Source organism: Podarcis vaucheri (assembly GCF_965113315.1).
Source record: "Podarcis vaucheri genome assembly, chromosome: 5".
NCBI lineage: Eukaryota > Metazoa > Chordata > Lepidosauria > Squamata > Lacertidae > Podarcis > Podarcis vaucheri.
In genome coordinates, this window is record NC_138763.1 from 10,044,298 (window position 1) to 10,056,595 (window position 12,298).

The 12,298-nt window shown below is 45.1% G+C and overlaps 1 protein-coding gene across 6 annotated transcripts in view; it reads left to right on the plus strand.

The window, feature by feature from the left end:
* Window positions 1-12,298, plus strand: part of MCF2L2 (MCF.2 cell line derived transforming sequence-like 2) — a 244,322-nt gene that overhangs the window by 127,065 nt on the left and 104,959 nt on the right. The window lies entirely within an intron of this gene.

Here is a 12,298-nt window from a genome sequence, read left to right on the forward strand (position 1 = left end):
GGAGTCTCAAAGCGGCTAACGTTCTCCTTTCCCTTCCTCCCCCACAACAAACACTCTGTGAGGTGAGTGGGGCTGAGAGACTTCAGAGAAGTGTGACTGGCCCAAGGTCACCCAGCAGCTGCATGTGGAGGAGCGGGGAATCGAACCCGGTTCCCCAGAATACGAGTCTACCGCTCTTAACCACTACACCACACTGGCTCTCAGTGAGACTACTCTCTAAATCCCTCTTGAGACCTGCTGCCAGCCGGTGTAAGCAGTACTGAGCTAGATAGCCCTGTGCTCTTTTCGACAGCACATATGCTAAAATTGGATAGCCCAGTGCTCTGACTTAGGTTGTGTACATGATGCCACCTTAAAACAAAGCCTGATCTTTCTTTTAGCCAGTGTAGATCAAAGCTGGAACACGGTATTTAATAAGAAATGACAATATATGGATTGTCATCCCAGTGGTGGGATTGCACTGGATGCAGCTTAAGCACAGGTGGTTTCCTGTGTTTGAGTAGACCTTTTTGAGTGGCCTTCCAAATGTTGTTGGACTACAACTCCCATCCACCCACGGCTGGGGAAGATGGAGGATTTCAACAGCATCCAAAGGGCTACAGGCAGGTGTGTACTGTTGGGAAAAGGTCGGTGACCTTTGCTTTGAGGCTGAGGTGTAACAAGTGCATCCCTAAATTCCGGTTCAGGCAGTTAAAAAATGATGGCCGATTTGATGTGGAGTTTGTCTTCCCAACTGGCAATTATAACCCCCCCACACCTTTAGTTTGGGTTTATGTTGGCATACGAGTGTACAACCAATATACAGTGGCGTAGCGTGGGGGGTGCAGGGGGGGGCCGGCCGCACCGGGCGCAACATCTGGGGGTTAGGGTTAGGGGGCGCAAATCCACGGGTTAGGGGGCGCAAATTACTTGCCTTGCCCCGGGTGCTGACAACCCACGCTACGCCACTGCCAATATAGCAATCAGTGTGCTATATATAAGTACTAAAACAATTTTGATAATGAGGAAATCGTTCAAAGCCCAATTAACAGTTTCATTTGTCATCCTCTTGCTAGTAGGTTTGTACCATTGTCCCACTCCAGGTATGTAGCATACAAACAAGGTCCACATTTGCATAGGTTCATCCTTAATAGGCTGACAATCACTGACATCATTTTCTATTGATGGTTAACTTGCATTCTGCCATTGTTTCGCCTTTTCCAGTCCCTTAGTCTGTCTGTCTCTTCTGCTTCTTTCAGTCTTGTCCTGGCTTTTCCTTCCCTCACATTCAGGCACTCAGCAGGCCACTTTTCTGGTTAGTTTCTCTCTGTGTGTGTCCTTCCTTCCTCTCCAATTTAGCATGCCACAGGCTCTCTTTCTACTCAACTCCTATTTTCCATCTCTCTGTACTACCTATGTAGGGCACCTGGTGCTGTTAGGCTATATAGAACAGCGGAAGGGGTTGTGGCGCCAAGGCCCATCTGAAAGTGGGTTGAGGTCCAGATTGAGAAACGCTAGCCTGGGACATAATGGAATTGCATCTTTTCCCTACCACGCACAAACCAGCACAAATAATAATCTGTTTTCCACAGGTGAGTGTGGGAAATTGTGTAGGCAGTTGTATTTGGTATGCTACTGCAAACAAGGATCTATAATCCCAAAAATAGCCATAGAAGATGAATGAAACGGGATTGTTCTCACCAGCTCCTGAAGTCAAGTATAAGGAAATGTTCCCAAAAGTTCCAGAAGCGGCCAGAATATTTACCAGCAATGACAAACCTAGACAGCATCTTAAAAAGCAGAGACATCACCTTGCCAACAAAGGTCCGTATAGTAAAAGCTATGGTTTTCCCAGTAGTGATGTATGGAAGTGAGAGCTGGAACATAAAGAAGGCTGATCACCGAAGAATTTATGGTTTTGAATTATGGTGCTGGAGGAGACTCTTGAGAGTCCCATGGACTGCAAGAAGATCAAACCTTTTTGGGAAAAGAGAGGACCCAAATAATTACCGCCCAGTCAGTCTGACATCAATACCAGGGAAGATTCTGGAGCAGATCATTAAGCAAACAGTCTGTGAGCACCTAGAAAGGAATGCTGTGATCACCAATAGTCAGCATGGATTTCTGAAAAATAAGTCATGTCAGACTAACCTGATCTCGTTTTTTGACAGAATTACAAGCCTGGTAGATGAAGGGAACGCAGTGGATGTAGCCTACCTTGATTTCAGCAAGGCATTTGACAAGGTGCCCCATGATATTCTTGTAAAGAAGCTGGTAAAATGTGGTCTTGACTATGCTACCACTCAGTGGATTTGTAACTGGCTGGCTGACCAAACCCAAAGGGTGCTCATCAATGGTTCCTCTTCATCCTGGAGAAGAGTGACTAGTGGGGTGCCACAGGGTTCTGTCTTGGGCCCGGTCTTATTCAACATCTCTATCAACGACTTGGATGATGGACTCAAGGGCATCCTGATCAAATTTGCAGATGACACCAAACTGGGAGGGGTGGCTAACACCCCAGAGGACAGGATCACACTTCAAAACGACCTTGACAGATTAGAGAACTGGGCCAAAACAAACAAGATGAATTTTAACAGGGAGAAATGTAAAGTACTGCACTTGGGCAAAAAAAATGAGAGGCACAGATACAAGATGGGTGACACCTGGCTTAAGAGCAGTACATGTGAAAAGGGTCTAGGAGTCTTGGTTGACCACAAACTTGACATGAGCCAACAGTGTGACGCGGCAGCTAAAAAAGCCAATGCAATTCTGGGCTGCATCAATAGGAGTATAGCATCTAGATCAAGGGAAGTAATAGTGCCACTGTATTCTGCTCTGGTCAGACCTCACCTGGAGTACTGTGTCCAGTTCTGGGCATCACAGTTCAAGAAGGACACTGACAAACTGGAACGTGTCCAGAGGAGGGCAACCAAAATGGTCAAAGGCCTGGAAACGATGCCTTATGAGGAACGGCTAAGGGAGCTGGGCATGTTTAGCCTGGAGAAGAGGAGGTTAAGGGGTGATATGATAGCCATGTTCAAATATATAAAAGGATGTCACACAGAGGAGGGAGAAAGGTTGTTTTCTGCTGCTCCAGAGAAGCGGACACAGAGCAATGGATCCAAACTACAAGAAAGAAGATTCCACCTAAACATTAGGAAGAACTTCCTGACAGTAAGAGCTGTTTGATAGTGGAATTTGCTGCCCAGGAGTGTGGTGGAGTCTCCTACTTTGGAGGTCTTTAAGCAGAGGCTTGACAACCATATGTCAGGAGTGCTCTGATGGTGTTTCCAGCTTGGCAGGGGGTTGGACTCGATGGCCCTTGTGGTCTCTTCCAACTCTATGATTCTATGATTCTATTCTATGATTCTAAACCTATCCATTCTTAAGGAAATCAGCCCTGAGTGCTCACTGGAAGGACAGATTGTGAAGCTGAGGCTCCAATACTTTGGCCACTTCATGAGAAGAGAAGACTCCCTGGGAAAGACCCTGACATTGGGAAAGATGGAGGGCACAAGGAGAGGGGGACGACAGAGGACGAGATGGTTGGACAGTGTACTCGAAGCTACCAGCATGAGTTTGACCAAGCTGCGGGAGGCAGTGGAAGACAGGAGTGTCTGGCGTGCTCTGGTCCATGGGGTCACGAAGAGTCGGACATGACTAAACAACTAAACAACAACAACTGACAGAATGGTTTGTCAACAGTCACAACAGAAAAGCTTTACAGTACTCCCCTTTCTAAATTAGGCTGTTGAGATGAAAAAAAGGTTGGGAGGAGGAGATCTGAAGGGGATTTTGGTGTGACATTATTGTAAGCTCGGCTCTGATACTGATTTCTTGGCTGAGAATGTGCTGAGAGGGACCCTGGCCTTTAATTTGGTGTGCTCTTCATTGCACACACACACCCCCACAAACCCATATTTTGCACCTGGCTCCAGTTAGTGAATCTTGAGGTTCTAGCCCGAGAGCTACAGGTCTGGGCATTTTGTTCTGAAATTAGCAAATACCATATTTGCCGAGTACCCCTAATGTAAAAGATGCAATCTTTGCCATTTCTGGGCTACAGATATTCAAGATACACACAGTGGCCTTTCAGAACAGCAGTAACTGATGATGACACAGTTAATTGGCTTTGCTGATGACATTAAAAAAATTAAAAATCCAGCTATCAACTAAGATAATTGTGTGTCTGATGAAGTGGACTGTACTCCACCCTTAGGGGTGTTTTTTTAAGATACCACAATACTCTTTATTGTAGTGGACTTTCTTGATTCTGTATTTAGGATGCTGCAGCTCTTTGTCCAGTCTCCCTTACCTCTTTCAATATCTCTCCTCACAGTTTTATCTGCTCAGACTTCCTCTTCTGTGCAGTTATTAAAAGTCCAGGAACCCAGCGCTTCTTTGCATACGGCCTCATTGACTGTGGGCACATCACTCTAAGTGACATTGCCAACTGACTGCATGGGACGAAAGTGGATTACTTATCATATCCCTGCCAACTCTATGAGTCTATAAAGCAAACCTTCAGGTTTGGGGGTGGGCGATGGACAGGAAAGATATTTAGGGAAGGGCTGCATGCAAAAGGTCCCCGGTTCGATCCCTGGTGTCTCCAGGTAAAGCTGGAAATCATTCCTGCCTGAAACCTTGGTGGGTTGCTGCAAGTCAGTGTTGACAATTCTGAGCTAGTTGGACTAACTAGGTAAAAGGTAAAGGGACCATTAGGTCCAGTCGTGGCCGACTCTGGGGTTGCAGCGCTCATCTCGCTTTATTGGCCGAGGGAGCCGACGTACAGCTTCCGGGTCATGTGGCCAGCATGACTAAGCCTCTTCTGACGAACCAGAGCAGCGCATGGACACAACGTTTACCTTCCCACCGGAGTGGTACCTATTTATCTACTTGCACTTTGATGTGCTTTTGAGCTGCTAGGTGGGCAGGAGCAGGGACCGAGCAACGGGAGCTCACCCCGTTGCGGGGATTCGAACCGCTGACCTTCTGATCGGCAAGTTCTAGGCTCTGTGGTTTAACCCAAGGCGCCACCCACGTCCCTAACTAGGTATAAGGCTCCTCTAAAACTAGGGACTGGTGTCTGAATGGTGCAGAAAGGCTTTTGAAAGTGCTCCCATTTAGAGAAGGGAGGCATTTGCAAGAATTTAACTACAATGGTATCTCCGGTTACAAACTTAATCCGTTCTGGAGGTCCGTTCTTAAGCCGAAACCGTTCTTAACATGAGGTGCACTTTCGCTAATGGGGCCTCTCACCGTGTGACTTCCGCTCGCGTCCCGGGGCAAAGTTTGCAACAAGGAGCATCTACTTCCGGGTTAGCGGAGCTTGTTACCTGAAGCATTCGTAAGGAGGACAGTACATAACACGAGGTTCCACTGTAGTCCACTCCTTCTAGCCTGGAGAAGAGGAGGTTAAGGGGTGATATGACAGCCATGTTCAAATATATAAAAGGATGTCACATAGAGGAGGGAGAAAGGTTGTTTTCTGCTGCTCCAGAGAAGCAGACACGGAGCAATGGATCCAAACTACAAGAAAGAAGATTCCACCTAAAGATTAGGAAGAACTTCCTGACAGTAAGAGCTGTTCAACAGTGGAATTTGCTGCCAAGGAGTGTGGTGGAGTCTCCTACTTTGGAGGTCTTTAAGCAGAGGCTTGACAACCATATGTCAGGAGTGCTCTGATGGTGTTTCCTGCTTGGCAGGGGGTTGGACTCGATGGCCCTTGTGGTCTCTTCCAACTCTATGATTCTATGATTCTAAAGAGCAGTGAAGCTCTTCATAGCAGGAGATGAACATTATCCCCCTCCAAAAGTCTGCAGATGAAGCAGCTTTTAATGCTGACTGGGACTCTTTGGGCTCACTTGGACTTGCATCCGAGTAGACCTGCAGAGGCTTGAGTTGCCCATAGGACAAACCTCAGGATTAATGAACCAATTACATTTCTATCCCACCATTTTCTCCAAGGAGTTCAGAACTGGTGTACATCCTTCTCCCCTTCTCTCCTTCCCCATTTTCTCCTTCTTGTCAGGTAGTAAGGTTAAGGTCACGCAGTGAGCTTCATGACTGAGTGAGGATTTGAACCCTGGTCATCCGAGTCCTGCTCCAACACTCTAGCCACTACACCACGCTGGCTTTCCCCTGTAGATCAGTGCAGGCACATCCTCGTTGTGATACGTGTAGAAGGACAACATTAAACTCTACTAACTTCAGCATTTGCAAACGCTACCAACTAAATTTGACCAAGCCCTCTCAAATATTTGCAAAGTAATATATTTGCATTTGGGTGTTGCTCAGTTTTGAAACCCAAATCCGTTTGCAAACTGACCCAGACTAATTTCCCTGCTTAGGGGATTTAAGGGTCAATACGGAACTCAGTTTGGGCTTTAAATACTGAGTTTCTCCTCCGCAAAACTATTTTTGTTATTTTTGTGGTCAAGAGGAATGAATACCCAGACACTCCGAATCTTAAAGATGCAAATATAAGGCTGGTAGCCTTGTTATTGAAACCTACCATCAGCGTCATTTTGATGTTCCTGAAAAACTGAATAAGAGCCAATGGCCTTTATGCAACCCTGAGATTGCAGGTGCTCAATTTGGTTGCAAAAGGACAACCAGGGGATGGGGAGTACCCACCCCACAATTCCCATAGCCTCATCTTAAGAGTTTACACTTTTTCTGTGATTCTGAATGCTTGATCCTTATAAAGAACCCTGCAAGATACGTGAGTTTTATTAGTCCCATATTACAGATGAACTAAGGCCATTGAGTCAGCAGTGCACCTCTACAGCTGAAGGGAGATTTCAACCAACAACCTCCAGATAGGTTAGCCTGATGGAAAAGGGAGAGGAATCCTGCACTATTAAAAGAGGGGATTTTAGCAGATGCACAGACTACACCAGCTGGAATTATCTTTGCTACACAACTCTTAAAAGAGCAGCAGCCTTGTCCTCTCTTGTATCTGCCCACCCTGCGATCACTTCCCCACTGCCTGTTTTGTTAAGCATTCATCCTGATTTGTTTGCACAAACCTTCACTGGAGGTTTTAAAACAGAGGTTGGATGGCCACCTGCCATGGATGCTTTAGTTGCAGTTCCTGAATTGCAGGGGGTTGGACTGGATGACCGTCGGGGGTCCCTTCCAACTCTATGATTTCATGATCTATTAACTGAGAATTTGTTCTGATTTGCTTGCAGGGAGGTTAGACAGAACTTCATCAAGCATTATCCCACATTTTTGCATTTCTTCCTCATTTTCGTAATCTCTAAAAGTATGCTTGGGGTGGGTGTTATTGCAAAGCAGCACCAATTCAGCTTTAACTCGGCAAGCTGGATTTTCGGGTGTATGATTGAATGATGCCCAAAAGTACTTACAGACTAGAAATGACTTGTGCTTCCTTGCCCCTGCATTACATCAGTCAGCCTCAGATTCTTAGTTAATTTCCACAGAAACTGTGTGGAAATTGCCTGTGTAATTGCCAACATTCGAACCATTTACACTAGAAAAGCCTCAGAGGTTTCACTGAGTGTACTCTGTCACACTTCATTTTGGGAAAGGGTACCCCTTGCCTGAAATAAAACAATAGATACAAAGAGAAACAGGATATGGAGAATGTTGCTGCGCCGTGTTCTTCTTCTGAGTCACTGATCATAATGTTACTGTCAACCCAGACGTCAAGAGTGGAAATTGCTAAATTTAGTGTGGGACCAGTTCCTGAAATCAAGATATCTTGTGACATCATCATTTACAGCTCAGAGGCTTATGGTTGGAACAGGCTGCAGTTGCAAACCACACTTTCCCAATCTGTCAGCTGTTAACTTGAAGAATCCCTCTCTGCTTTATTTTCAATTCACTTTTGATTTGTATGCTGCCTTAGAATATTGCTAGGCACACGGCAATTTAGACGCTACTCAGAAAGAACAAAATGTGCAACAGAGATCACACATCCTGTCACAATCCAATCAAATGTGAATGTCTTAATGAAAAATGAGACTTTAAAATAAGCAACTTACATCAAATTAAGTAATTCAATAACCCGGTTAGAATATAATATTGTGCAATAATATTAACGGTCAAAATGCCAGCAAATAATAATTAAACAGAAATTCACTCTCAGCAATGACAACAAATCATTACTGCACCATGATCCGTAAAAATAACAGCAACGTCACAATTCATAAAATACCACAATACATAAAAGACCATGCAGAAATTTACAGCTCTTCCCCCTTCCTGTCTTTCCTGGATGGGGGTGGAGGAAAACACCATTTTGTGGTTCACTTCAGGTGCCAAAATGTCTTGGGTACAAATGTACACACACTGTTCTTGTTTCACACTAGGCTGCCATCTGCAGAAGATGACTGGCGCAACCCACTGGCTCTGCCCTCATCTTCATTCCTCAACACTCTCTTGTTGAACTTTCACCTGCCTTCCCCAGAAAAGACTTGCACGCCTTCCCAGATCCTGCTTCCTTCTACTGCTTATTTTAAAAATCCCATCTTCAGGCACCCAGTTCCCACAGGAGGGGCCTCACTGTCCATGAACCTTGACTTGTAACTGAAACATTATCTCCCTCGGAAGGTGATGGACTCTCCTTCCTTGGAGGTTTTTAAGCAGAGGTGGGATGGTCATCTGTCCTGGATGCTTTAGTTGCAGTTCTTGCATGGCAGGGCTTGGGACTAGATGACCTTTGTGGATACCTTCCAACTCTATGATTCGATGATCTATTAATTGAGTATTCATTCTGATTTTCTTGCAGGCAGGTTAGACCTTCATCAAGCATTATCCCACATTTTTGCATTTCTTCTTCATTTTCGTAAACACTGAAAGTATGCTTGGGGGTGGGTGTTACTGCAAAGCAGCACCAATTCAGCTTTAACTGTGTAACCTGGAATTTCGGGTGTATGACTGACTCATACCCAAAAGTACTTACAGACTAGAAATGCCTTGTGCATCCTTGCCCCTGCTTAGCCCCTATGTTACAGCAGTCAGCCTCAGATTCTTTGTCAATTTCCACAGAATCTTCTGCCTGTGTAATTGCCAACATTCAAACCATTTACGCTAGAAAAGCGTCCCAACTCTCCAATTCAATAATAATAAAATTTATTATTTCTACCCCGCCCATCTGGCTGGGTTTCCCCAGCCACTCTAGGCAGCTTCCAAGAAAAGATTAAAAATACATTAAAACGTCAGTCATTAAAAACTTCCCTAAACCGGGCTGCCTTCAGATGTCTTCTAAAGGTCAGATAGTTTATTTCTTTGACATCTGATGGGAGCGCGTTCCACAGGGTGGGCGCTGTTAGGATCATCCTACTCGCATGTAGGACCCTGGTAGAGACACATATCCGACTGGCACGTTCTCTCCCTCCTGATCAGTCGTTCTAGAGCTTCAAAAGCTTTCTCCAGCCCGAACATCACAGCAACTGATACCAAGAGCCATCAGCACACTTACGGATCCTGCAGAGTATTAGCGGTTTGCGTAACAGAACTCAGTAGCACAGCATTTTGACTGATCTACTTTATTTACATATACACTTGGAGCGTTCTGACATAGCTCCTTCCTCTTTCTCATCAGACAGCAAAGAGAAAGAATAAAAGACAGCAAAGAGAAAGAACAAAGGATGATAGTCCCACTTCACGGAACACAGTAACATAAATATCCTGTCTCCGTCACTTCCCACACTGTGGAATGAAAACATACACCGTTATGTGATAGACAACAATCCCATGACTGCAAAGAATCCTAACAGGCGCCACTCCCGATAAAAAGGTGAATCAGTTCCTGCACCACCCTGCTGCACTTACAGGCTAGTATGCACTGGGATTGGCTTTCGGGTGGATGTATGTGCCCATATCAGATACTTATTTACAAACACATGCTGCTTTCATATTTAGGTGTATACCTAAAACATTAAGGAACATGGGTGGAGCTGTGGGTTAAACCACAGAGACTAGGACTTGCCAATCAGAAGGTCGGCGGTTCAAATCCCTACGACGGAGTGAGCTCCCGTTGCTTGGTCTCTGCTCCTGCCAACCTAGCAGTTCAAAAGCACATCAAAGTGCAAGTAGCTAAATAGGTACCGCTCCGGCAAGAAGGTAAACGGCGTTTCCGTGTGCTGCTCTGGTTCGCCAGAAGCGGCTTAATCATGCTGTCCACATGACCCGGAAGCTGTACGCCGGCTCCCTTGGCCAATAAAGCGAGATGAGCACCGCAACCCCAGTCGGTCACGACTGGACCTAACGGTCAGGGGTCCCTTTACCTTTACCTTTACCTAAAACATTATCATGTGAAGTGTCCCACATACACAAAGCCTCAAATTGTTTCTTCTTTAACCAAGGGAGCTTTGCAATGGAAAAATCTGAGAATCTGATGTAGTCAGTAGTACTCACAATAAGTAGATGCATGTTTGTTTTCTTGGGCATTTTCTTGAACCCTGCTTTGATACAGCAGGGTGGATCCTTTGCTGTATCTGTGGAATGCAGCTTTGCAAAGATAGTTTTTTTGTGAGGCTGTCGGAAGAAACTGTTTGTTTGTGGGGGCTGCAGCAAGAGGCCTTTGCCCCTTTGCCAGATACCCTTGGAATGTTTGTCTGCAAAGAAAACAGAAGGACCCAGAGTCATTGATCCTCTTATTTAGCCAATTGTGCATGGTATCAATAGCATGCTTACTGAACTTGAGAGCAAATCCTTCTACACATGGGGCACACTTAGCTGAGAGTTAAGCTACACTGGATATAGTGGGGCTTTCTTAGGGGTAAAGATCCGTAGGACTGGGCTGGATGTCTGATTGTTTCCAATAGTCTGGATCCCAGGCACATGATCGCATAACTCAGGTGGAGTCGAACACTACCGATGTTATTATGTGAACATATAAATACTCCCAACACCAGTGATATATTGATCAACAGGTTTGTTTTTTTTAAACAACAGGAATTAAGTATATTAACCTCTTAGTCTCACCTTTCCTCAATCTTTAGACCGAGCATCTGCCCTGATTTGTCTGAGGGGAGGTTATATGAGGTCGGCTGTTGACTGAGCATTCATTCTTATAAGGCCAAGTCAACCAGCTGTTATCCTATAATAATTTATAATAATAATAATTTATCACACACACACCCAATCTGGCTGTGTCTCCCCAGCCACTCTAGGTGGCTTCCAGCAAAATATTAAAATACAATAATTCATCAAATATTAAAAGCTTCCCTAAAGAGGGCTGCCTTCAGATCCGATCCTACATTTTCCAGTGCATTTTCTCAACACTTTCTGTACCGGGGGAAAAAGAAAGAGTGTGATTTTTAAAATGTGTTTGTTGCACTTTAATTGTGCGACCTGAATTTGCCAGTGTGGAATTTAATCCCACCCAAAAAACAGTGAAAGTTGGGCAGGGGGGAGAGTACTGAAATAAGTGAAGACCGTAAGACGTCCAAAGGACAGGCTCCAGGAGCAAAAACAAATTGCCCACTCACAGTAATCTTAACCTTTGCACAGTTGCTTTCGGATATTCGGATATTCTGTTACACAAGCTCCAAAAATATAACATGAGCTATACCTCAAGGAAAGCTTTGGAGCTGTTTATTTTTTTAAAAAAGAAGAAGTGGAAGCTGGTTTTAGTGTTTGTGCCAGGGTTAAAGAGCCAACTTTTTAAAAGAGTTACAAAACTTTTTGGAGATGGAGCCAAGACAGGTCCACAGGGAGGAGACAGAGGCAGAGCTTAATGAAGATGCTCAGCCAAGGGCAGTTTGTTCAAATTTCCCCCGAGGGTTTGGAGCCAGCACAGAAACAGATGGTTTGAAGGTGGAGCCTACGGAACTTGATGAAACACAGACAGAGAATGTTAGTTGTGGGGTGTGTTGTTCATAAGACTAGCAGAGTAACTGAACAACGAAGGGAAAGTCCTGGCTCTTAATCCTCGTTGCCGTTGTTGCTGCTTTCAGTGAGGATTATGAACAATGGAATATATAGCACCATCTATGTCCGTCTTATCCAAAGACATGGGTGCAAATCCCTGCCCCAAAGCGTTTACAATCTAAAATCCAATACAGTACAACGTAGCCGAGGGAGATGAAGGCAGCGGAAAGACGAGGGTTGTATTCAAAGCAGCACTAGCAGAGTTACGCGGAAACTTCTGTTTTCTTCTCCCCTCTATCCTCCCCAACTTATCCAGAGGATCCCCCCACTTCCAGGGCTGATTTTGAGGGTAGGTGGGGGCCTGCAGGGTTGAAGAGGGGGGAAAGTTCCATTCCACAAATCCACATACCTTGTACTGGCAGAATGGGAGTGCCAGAGACATTTTTTTCAACTATGTGTACTTAGGTTTATT